The following is an 11,652-nucleotide window of genomic DNA, read 5'->3' on the forward strand; positions in this document are numbered from 1 at the left end:
AGCTGTAATTTCAAACTCCGCGACTTGCGGAGTTTGAAGAAGGAAAATGCCGCGAGTCGCGGAGTTCCCCTGGACTCAATTCCCTATAAAAGCCAACGCAGTTCGACGAGTTTTAAGATCATAAATCAATCTCTCTCTATATATGTATACGTAATATTTATATTTATATTTTATATTTTAATTTTAATTTTAATTTTAATTTCTAATAATAAGGGTATGTTAGCGAATGTTGTAAGGGTGTAAGTCGAAATTCTGTCCGTGTAACGCTATGCTATTTTTAATCATTGTAAGTTATGTTCAACCTTTTTACATTAATGTCTCGTAGCTAAGTTATTATTATGCTTATTTAAAACGAAGTAATCATGATGTTGGGCTAATTACTAAAATTGGGTAATTGGGCTTTGTACCATAATTGGGGTTTGGACAAAAGAACGACACTTGTGGAAATTAGACTATGAGCTATTAATGGGCTTTATATTTGTTTAACTAAATGATAGTTTGTTAATTTTAATATAAAGATTTACAATTGGACGTCCCTATAAATAACCATATACACTCAATCGGACACGATGGGCGGGATATTTATATGTACGAATAATCGTTCATTTAACCGGACACAGGAATGGATTAATAGCCACTAGAATTATTAAAACAGGGGTGAAATTATGTACAAGGACACTTGGCATAATTGTTAACAAAGTATTACAACCTTGGGTTACACGCAGTCGATAACCTGGTGTAATTATTAAACAAAGTATTAAAATCTTGTTACAGTTTAAGTCCCCAATTAGTTGGAATATTTAACTTCGGGTATAAGGATAATTTGACGAGGACACTCGCACTTTATATTTATGACTGATGGACTGTTATGGACAAAAACCAGACGGACATATTAAATAATCCAGGACAAAGGACAATTAACCCATGGGCATAAAACTAAAATCAACACGTCAAACATCATGATTACGGAAGTTTAAATAAGCATAATTCTTTTATTTCATATTTAATTTCCTTTATTTTATATTTAATTGCACTTCTAATTATCGCACTTTTATTTATTGTTATTGTATTTAATTGCACTTTTAATTATCGTACTTTTTAATTATCGCAAGTTTATTTTAAAGCACTTTTATTTTTCACAATTTCATTATCGTTATTTACTTTACATTAAGTCTTGTATTTATTTTTAATTTTGGTTTTAACTGCGACTAAAGTTTTAAAATCGACAAACCGGTCATTAAACGGTAAAAACCCCTCTTTATAATAATAATATTACTTATATATATATTTGTATTTTTATAAATTTAAACTAATATAGCGTTAAGCTTTGTTTAAAGATTTTCCCTGTGGAACGAACCGGACTTACTAAAAACTATACTACTGTACGATTAGGTACACTGCCTATAAGTGTTGTAGCAAGGTTTAAGTATATCCATTCTATAAATAAATAAATATCTTGTGTAAAATTGTATCGTATTTAATAGTATTTCCTTGTAAAATATAAGCTATTTTATATACACCTAGCGAGAACATCAAGTATTTTTGGCGCTGCTGCCGGGGAACTCAATTTCTTGCTTAAACGCCGGAAGCGCAACGCTAAATAAAAAAAAATTTATTTTTCGTTTACTTTTATAAAATACGTTTTTGTAAAAATACGTTTTAAATATTCGAAAACATAGAAAAGAAAACAAAAAAAAATTTAAATATTTTTAAGAGATTGTTAAATATTTAAGTTTTATAAAGTTTCTTTATTTTTATTTTATAAAAATATAAGTTTTATTTAAATATTTTGTTTTTATTTAAAACATAAAATCAAAAACCGAAAAAAAATTTATATATAAATCTAGTTTTAAGATTTTTATTTATAAAATTGTAACATATTTTTATTTATATTCTAGTTTTTAAAATATAAGTTTTATTTAAATTATATAAATATTTTAATTAAATTAAAAACAGAAAAATAAAAAAATATATATAAATAAATAAAAAAACCGAAACCTGTCAAACGAAGCTACCTAATCTAAATTTTCGAACCCCGCGACTCGCGGAGTTTTCCAGCTTCGGGCACCGCAACTCGCGGAGCCGCCCTGACACACGTGACCAGAAACCCTAATCGCAATTAATACGGGGTAATTATTATTATTATTATTTAATTTAAACCTAATTAGGTTATTTATATTATATTAATTAGATTAGTTATTTTATTATTTGTATTATTTAGTTAAATTAGTTTAAATAAAATATAAAATTAATAGTTTTATAAAATAAATAATATAAAAATAATATTTTTATAAAAAATTGTACTTTTTACAACTTTTAGTATATTTTTATATTTTGTCTCTTTTTAATTGTTTTAGCGTAATATTTGTATTTTCGCTCGTATTTAGTTATTAATTCATAGTTTTTGCCATAGTTATTTTTTTTATTTAGATTTTTAGGCTTTGCCGTAAAATCCCTTAAGTGCTTTTTCTTTAGACTAAGATTTAAGTGCTTTAGAATTTTGCGACGTCTTTTTAAGTTTTAGTACCTTTTTAAGTCATTTCCATTTGAGATATAGTTTTACTTGTAAGCTTTAATATTTTTAGACACCTTTTACCTATATATCAATTATCATTCCAATTAGTAATCTCAATTTGCGATTATAATTTTAAGTTAGTGGTAGTAATAAGGTTGGGTTAGTCGAGTGTTTTAAAGTTTTATAAGTCACTCTTTTTCTTTCTTATTTTTCGACGCCTTTTATTTTTCAACTCTTTTCTTTTTCTTCCTTATTTCTCGACGCGCTCTTTTTCTTTCTTATTTCTCGCTATTCTAGTTTTTAGGACATAGATTTTTATTCTACTTCTTATCTAAATTTCTTAAAATTACAAAAATTTATTTTAAGTGGTTAAATTGATAGACATCAAAATTTTCTGGTTCGTAGTAATAGTTGGATTTGTACTTGGACCGGGTTATTGGAGCCAAACAGTACTCAATTATATTGAGACCAAATGAATCCTGCCCCTCTGCTGCATCTTTTGGCTATTCGAAACGTGGGCAAAATCAGAAAAGTCTATTGATTGGATAACTTATATAATTTTTCTTTCCTTTTTAAAAACTAATAGGATATTCAGTGAATGCACCGAGCAAGACGTTCACCACCTTTTGTACGTTCACCACCTGTAACTAGATCAAGACATCTAGCTAATATTGTCACCGTTGATAATCCATTTTTTGTGAACCCGACCTCACAATTGAGAATCCGGAGAATATTCAGGGACGATTCATAGATCCTGAACCACTAAACTTTCCTCCGAAAACACCAATCATTCAAACAGAGATTGTTTAGGAACGAACCATTAAATCAGATTCCTCTAGTGATTCCGATTCAACAAATTCAATTCTGGAGAATCTGGAACCTTTAAGTATGGAAGACCGAATGAGAGCTAAACGCACTGGCCAAGGTCACGCAATTACTCATCCAGACATTAATGCGCCAGATTATGAAATTAAAGGACAAATTCTACACATGGTGACTAATCAATGCCAATTTAGTGGTGCGCCGAAGGAAGATCCAAATGAACATCTTCGTACCTTTAATAGGATCTGCACTCTATTTAAAATCCGAGAAGTGGAGGATGAACAGATATATCTCATGTTATTTCCCTGGACTTTAAAGGGAGAAGCCAAAGATTGGTTTGAATCGTTACCTGAAGGGGCGATTGATACCTGGGACGTTTTAGTTGAAAAATTTCTTAGACAATTCTTTCCGGCATCTAAAGCCTTAAGACTTCAAGCAGAAATTATTACGTTCACACAGAAGCCAAATGAAACTCTATATGAGGCGTGGACAAGATTTGGAAAATTATTAAGAGGATGTCCGCAACATGGTTTAGACACCTGTCAAATAGTACAAATATTCTACCAAGGTTGCGACATCACTACAAGGAAAGACATCGATATAGCAGCTGGTGGTTCTATTATGAAGAAAACCGAAACTGATGCTTACAAAATTATTGATAACACTGCTTCCCACTCACATGAGTGGCACCAAGAAAAAGATATCGTTAGATCATCTAAAGCAGCTAGAGCCGATTCTAGCCATGACTTAGATTCCATTTCAGCAAAGATAGATGCTGTCGAGAGACGAATGGAAAAGATGACTAAAGATATACACTCAATACGAATTAGTTGTGAGCAGTGTGGAGGACCACATTTGACAAAAGATTGTCTCAGTATTGAACTAACAATGGAACAAAGAGAGAATGTTTCATATCTAAACCAAAGGCCTGGAAATAATTATCAGAATAATTATCAACCGCCAAGACCGATTTACAATCAAAACCAGAATTATAACCGAAATATTCCATACAACAACCAACAAGGTCCTAGCAATCAACAAGTATCCAATAATACTTACAACCAGCAAAGACCTAATTTTCAAAACAAACCACCACAAACCGATGATAAAAAGCATAATTTAGAAGATATGATGACGAAGCTAGTTGAAACTCAAACGCAGTTTTTCACATCCCAGAAACAAACTAATGAACAAAATGCTCAAGCATTTAGAAATCAACAAGCTTCTATTCAAAACTCGGAACAAGAAGTAAGTAACCTAGCAAGGTTAATAGGTGAAAGAAAACCGGGAAGTTTACCTAGTGATACAAATGCAAACCCCCAGAATGAAACAGCTAAAGCCATTACCACAAGAAGTGGTACAACACTTAAACCACCTGAAATACCTGTAATTTCTGATGAAGCTATTCCTACTCCAAGAGAACCACAATCTGAACAAGATAAGGAAAAAGAACCGGTAGTTTAAAAGGTTAATGAAGATAACACAGTTAAGGCTAAACCTTATGTTAAACCATACCAACCACCACTTCCTTACCTAAGTAAAATGAAAAAAGAAAGACTTGAAGCCGAGCAATCCAAATTCTTGGATATGTTTAAACAGATAAATGTAAATCTTCCTTTCATTGATGTGATTTCAGGAATGCCTAGATATGCTAAATTCTTGAAAGATCTAATCACAAATAGAAAGAAAATGGAAGAACTCTCGGCCGTTACTATGAATGCTAATTGTTCAGCAGTGCTGTTGAATAAGATACCAGAAAAATTATCTGATCCAGGAAGTTTCACAATTCCATGTTTTCCGGGTAGTCTTAGTTCAATAGAAGCATTGGCAGACTTAGGTGCTAGTATAAATTTAATGCCGTATTCACTATACGCTAAACTAGACCTTGGAGAATTGAAACCAACAAGAATAAGCATACAACTAGCCGATAGATCAATAAAATATCCTAGAGGGATAATGGAGAACATGCTAGTTAAAGTTGGTACTTTAGTATTTCCAGTAGATTTTGTTGTTCTGGACATGGAAGAAGATTCTCAAGTTCCTCTCATATTAGGAAGACCATTCTTAAACACGGCTAAAGCAATGATAGACGTGTTTGGTAAGAAACTGACCCTAAGTATAGAGGATGAGAGTGTTACCTTTTAAGTTGATAGAGCAATGCAACAACCGCAATCTGCAGATGATACATGTTATTATATTCAAACTATAGATTCACATGCAGAATTGTTAGAAGAATTTCTAGAATTACAAGGAACAGGAGAATGTTCTTTAGGAGAAGGAACTGAACCAATTGATGAAGCTGAAATGTTAGCTACACTAATAGCTAATGGATATGAACAAACAATAGAATAAATTCAAATGCTAAAAGAAGAAGACAGATATCGATATAAATCATCGATAGAAGAACCTCCGACACTAGAGTTAAAGCCACTTCCAAACCATTTGGAATACGCTTATTTACATGGTGAATCTGAATTACCTGTAATAATATCGTCTTCTCTTACTGAAAATGAGAAATCACAACTTATTTCTGTGTTGAAAGCTCATAAACCAGCTATTGCATGGAAGATTCATGATATAAAAGGAATAAGTCCTTCGTATTGCACACATAAAATCCTTATGGAAGAAGGTCATAAAACGTATGTGCAACGCCAACGAAAACTAAATCCTAATATGCAAGATGTAGTTAAAAAAGAAATTATTAAACTGCTAGACGCAGGTTTAATTTATCCAATTTCTGATAGTCCATGGGTAAGCCCAGTTCAATGCGTGCCTAAGAAGGGTGGCATGACTGTCATTACAAATGAGAAATATGAGCTTATTCCTACTAGGACTGTAACAGAATGGTGTGTATGTATTGATTATAGAAAATTAAATGACACCACCAGAAAAGATCACTTCCCCTTACCTTTTATTGATCAAATGTTGGAAAAATTAGCCGGAAACAGTTACTATTGTTTTCTTGATGGTTTTTCAGGATATTTTCAAATACCAATAGCACCCGAAGACCAAGAGAAAACTACATTCACATGCCCTTATGGTACTTTTGCTTACAAACGCATGCCATTTGGACTTTGCAACGCCCCTGCAACCTTTCAAAGGTGCATGGTGGCGATTTTTCACGACATGATAGAAGAATGCATGGAAGTTTTCATGGATGACTTTTCAGTCTTCGGTGATACATTTGAAACATGTCTAGCTAATCTGGAACGAATGCTTATTAGATGCGAACAATAAAATCTAGTACTTAATTGGGAGAAATGCCATTTCATGGTTAAAGAAGGCATCGTTCTTGGTCATAAAATTTCAAAAGAAGGAATTGAAGTGGATAGAGCTAAAGTAGATGTAATTGCTAAACTTCCACATCCCACCAATGTTAGAGGAGTTAGGAGTTTTCTAGGGCATGCCGGTTTTTACCGACGTTTCATAAAAGATTTTTCTAAAATTGCCACTCCTATGAATAAACTCCTAGAAAAGGATGCTCCATTCATCTTTTCAGATGAATGCATCAAATCTTTTAATATTCTTAAAGAGAAACTCACTAATGCGCCGATCATGATAACACCAAATTGGAATCTACCATTTGAACTAATGTGCGATGCAAGTGATTTTGTAATGGGAGCCGTTTTAGGACAAAGGATTGAAAAACGATTTCAACCTATATATTATGCTAGTAAGACTTTACAAGGAACACAAACAAATTACATAACTACTGAAAAAGAACTCCTTGCTATTGTCTTTGCTTTTGACAAATTTCGTTCATATCTCGTTCTAGCAAAAACGGTGGTCTATACCGACCATTCTGCTCTTAGATACCTATTTTCGAAACAAGATACCAAACCAAGACTAATCCGTTGGATCTTACTCTTACAAGAGTTCGATATTGAAATCCGAGATAAAAGAGGAACAGAAAATCTCGCCGCTGATCATCTTTCTCGTCTTGAAAATCCCGAATTAGAAGTTCTAAATGAATCGGCCATACAAGACAACTTTCCTGATGAATATCTATTGAAGATAGATTATAATGAAATTCCATGGTTTGCAGACTATGCAAACTATTTAGTATGTGGATTCCTTGAAAAAGGATTATCGTACCAAAAACGAAAGAAATTTTTCAGTGATATAAAACACTATTTCTGGGAAGATCCACATTTGTTTAAAAGTTGTCCCGATGGAATAATACGCCGATGTGTATTCGGAGATAAAGCTAGTAAAATTTTAAACCATTGTCACACAGGACCAACAGGAGGGCATTATGGGCCTCAACTAACAGCAAGAAAAATTTATGATGCTGGATTCTATTGGCCTACAATTTACAAAGACGCATACCTTCTTTGCAAATCCTGTGATGCATGTCAAAGGGCCGGAAAAATAAGTCAACGTGATGAAATGCCACAAAATGTCATTCAAGTATGTGAAGTATTTGACATTTGGGGTATTGACTTTATGGGTCCATTTCCAAAATCTCATAATAATCTCTATATTCTCGTAGCCATTGATTATGTATCTAAATGGGCGGAAGCACAAGCTCTCCCAACTAACGATGCGCGAGTTGTAGTCAATTTTTTAAAACGTCTTTTTTGCAAGGTTTGGAACACCGAAAGCTTTAATAAGTGATCGGGGAACTCATTTCTATAATAATCAACTTGAGAAAGTTCTCAAAAGATATGGAGTAACTCATAAAATCTCCACCGCATATCATCCACAAACAAGTGGACAAGTTGAAAATACCAACCGAGCTTTTAAACGTATTCTAGAGAAAACCGTAGGATCAAATCTGAAGGAATGGTCCATTAAATTGGAGGATGCACTCTGGGCTTTTAGAACAGCCTACAAAACTCCAATTGGAACCACACCTTTTAGACTCGTTTATGGAAAAGCACGTCATCTTCCAGTAGAAATTGAACACAAAGCATTTTGGTCTTTGAAGACATGTAATCTTGATTTACATGTAGCTGGACGTCTACGGTTAAGTTAACTAAACGAATTAGAAGAATTAAGACATGAAGCATACGAAAATTCATTAATCTATAAAGAAAGAACGAAGAAATGGCATGATAAAAGAATCAGAAGTTTAAAAGAATTTAAAGAAGGAGACAGAGTTCTTCTTTTCAATTCACGATTCAAGCTATTTCCTGGAAAATTGAAATCAAGATGGTATGGACCATTCATAGTCAAAAGAGTTTTCCTATACGGAACGATAGAATTAATAAATTCAAATGGAACTGAATTTAAAGTTAATGGTCACAGAGTTAAACATTACATAGATAGTCCAATGGAAGTTGACAATGAAGTTAATCACAATTTCGATACCACAGCTAACTAAGTGTGGGGAGAATCAAGTCTTTTAAAGGATAATATGTATTTCTGTTAGAGTTAGATTTTCTGTTTTCATGTAGTTCTCGAAAATGGAACCCGAATGGTCTTTCCCTAGCAGACCCTAAAGAACTAGTCTTCTCCCCCCATTCTGAATTTTTATTTTTTTAGGTTTTTACGAAATGAAGACTTCCTGTGAACTAAACCATGGTCTAATGCTACATGCTTTGATCACTAAACGTAATAATGACACACTTCCGAGTGAAATAGTATCAGTAATCAGAGAAAGATTGGACGGAGTAAGAAAAGAATCCAGATGCAAAGATAATAAGTTACAATTTGGTAAAGGAAAATCAAAATCCGCAGCGAAAAGAAGAGCACGACACCTAGAAAGATGTCACAAATGCGGAAAATGGTCACATGGAGGTAAATGTTCAAATAATCAAACCTATTCAAACACCGAATTTGTTACTTTATGCAGAGACGGACTGTTCATATGTTTAGAAGAAAAAACACTGAATGCTCGAGGTTACGCCTATGTAGCTATGATTAACCAATTAAACTGACTATCTTATGAGTGGGATAGATCGTATAACTAAGAATACTATCTCACAGGTAAGTCTGTACAGTTTTTATTTTTTTTATTTTTATTTTTAACCTTTTGATAATAAACGCTAAATTGTTCGCTATAAAGTATTAAATTGGTATTGAATAAAATTAGGTTTGGCGACCGAAATTATTGATATCATTCAAAAATTTATTACATCACTGCGAAATTTAACGTTTATTCTTAAGGTATAAATATCTTTAATCAATCAACCCAAAATATTTCAAAAATTCGTCATGAGTTAAATTAGGTCATGGAACCGAAATTACTTTACCGAAAAGAGGGGCGCATATTTTTGATATTATTTGATTGATTAAAGTGGGATAAAAGCCAAAAAGATTTTTAATTTTATTTTTACCATGTTTTTAAAATTAACATATAAATCTTAAATTAATATTGTGAACTTTGTAAGATCAATATATTTAAGTTTGTCAATATTTGAAAATTTTTAATATTTTTAATATAAGTTTGTATGTATAACAACAAAATTAAATATAAGTTTGGTGTGAATTTATAATATGAATTTTTAAATTAAGTTTGGTGTGAATTTTTAATTTTTAAAAATATGAATTTTTAATTTTATGCATTTTAAATTTAAGTGGTGTGAATTTAAAAACAAAAATTTACTTTATTTCGCTAAGTTAAAAATATGATTTGTAAAATTCGTCGTAAGTTGAAGACTAGGTCTTTGAACTGAAATTGCTTTACCCGAGGGAGGGACAAGAACTTTTATTATCATTATTTTTAATCTTATTGAATTAAAGTATGCCAAAAACATTAAAAAAAACCCAAAAATCTTAGCTTTTAAAACAATCGCTACAAAAAGACAAATTTTAAAATTTTGTCGAAGGACGGACTAGGACATCGATCCGAAACGACCTCGTCCTAAAACAAAGGAAAACAAAATTTTAAATTTATTTTATATATGTTTTATAAGTTAAGGCTTAAAAAAAAAAAAAACCAAACACCGCGACTCGCGGTATTTGAAAGGGAAAAATGCCGCGACTCGCGGAGGACCGAAAATACAGAAAAAAAAATAAAAGGCCGAACAGATCAGTTGCACCCACACCACACCCCATTTTACTGCGAAAATACCGAAAAACACACACCAAATTCGCAATTTTTGACCGTTTTTCATCAAATCTTTTACTAAAATCATGTTGAGAAGGATGCTATCAAGGAATTACTCAAGGAAAACGGTAAATTTCTACACCTAAACACCATTTAATCCGAAAATTAGTGTTCTTGAGCAATTTTATACCCAATTCGATTTTGATGCTTTTTAGTGTAATTATGCTTAAATTGTTTATGTATTATGCTTGTATAACCTAGATTGATGCTATTTAACATGATTAGAAGCTTTAAACTTCAAATTTTGAGTAATCTAGGGTTTGTGTTCTTGAGCAAATTTGGGGCTTTTTGATATAAATAGATTATGGCCGATTTTTGTCATGAATTATTGCTAAATTAAGTAGTGTAACATGTTTAGGTAGTTAAATGATCCAAACTTTGAGCCTAAACATGATTTTGAGAATTAAAATGGACTTTTTCAAGTCTAAAATTCATGAACTTGATTTTTAAGAGATAATGCCATTTGAAACTTGTTTAATTGCTAGTAATGATTATTTTGACATGTTATTTGAGTTGAATACTTATGAACTTGGCGAACATTTTCGTATATGCTTATTTGAAAAAGTGTAGATTTGATAAAATATGAAAATGAGCTTAAGTTTGATATAAATTGGACATGTCATTATAATTATTTTGATTGATGATTTTTATGACACTAATGCATATTTGGATGCACAAAACTTGTGTTTGATGTGTTTTGCAGACTGAAAGGGGTGAATCTTCATCCCAAGCTCGCAATGCTCCTGCTGAGAATGCGGAACAACAAGAGGTTGATAAATACTACAAACAAGATATACCTCATCCAGTTATGACATTTTCTGATATGCACTTGGAAGATTTGCACCCGAACTTGAGATTTGACAGACTTTGGATAGATTATCCAAAATACCAAAGGGGCTTGCATACTCTTCATTCTAAAGTTGTTGAAGTACCTAGGGTAATAGAATGGGGACCATTAGAAGCTGTAGAATTGGCCGGGCCAATTAGAGAATTACTTACACAGAGGTATGGTAATTCTACTTTTAACGATTGGGTACGATTATTCAGCATACGTAGACCTGTATATAAAGTATGGTGTGAAGAATTATTATGTAGTATAGAAATAAATGATCGGGTAGCTAGTTTAACCGATCGATCTTTTATTAGATTTTTGTTAGGAGGTTCGATGCGCCACATGTCTTTACTAGACATGGCTCAGGCCTTACGTATATATACGCCTGAGGAGTTAGCGTCTGCCGATTGTAAAGGGTTGATATTAAAT

The sequence above is a fragment of the Rutidosis leptorrhynchoides genome, chromosome 6 (assembly GCF_046630445.1).
Source record: "Rutidosis leptorrhynchoides isolate AG116_Rl617_1_P2 chromosome 6, CSIRO_AGI_Rlap_v1, whole genome shotgun sequence".
Lineage (NCBI taxonomy): Eukaryota > Viridiplantae > Streptophyta > Magnoliopsida > Asterales > Asteraceae > Rutidosis > Rutidosis leptorrhynchoides.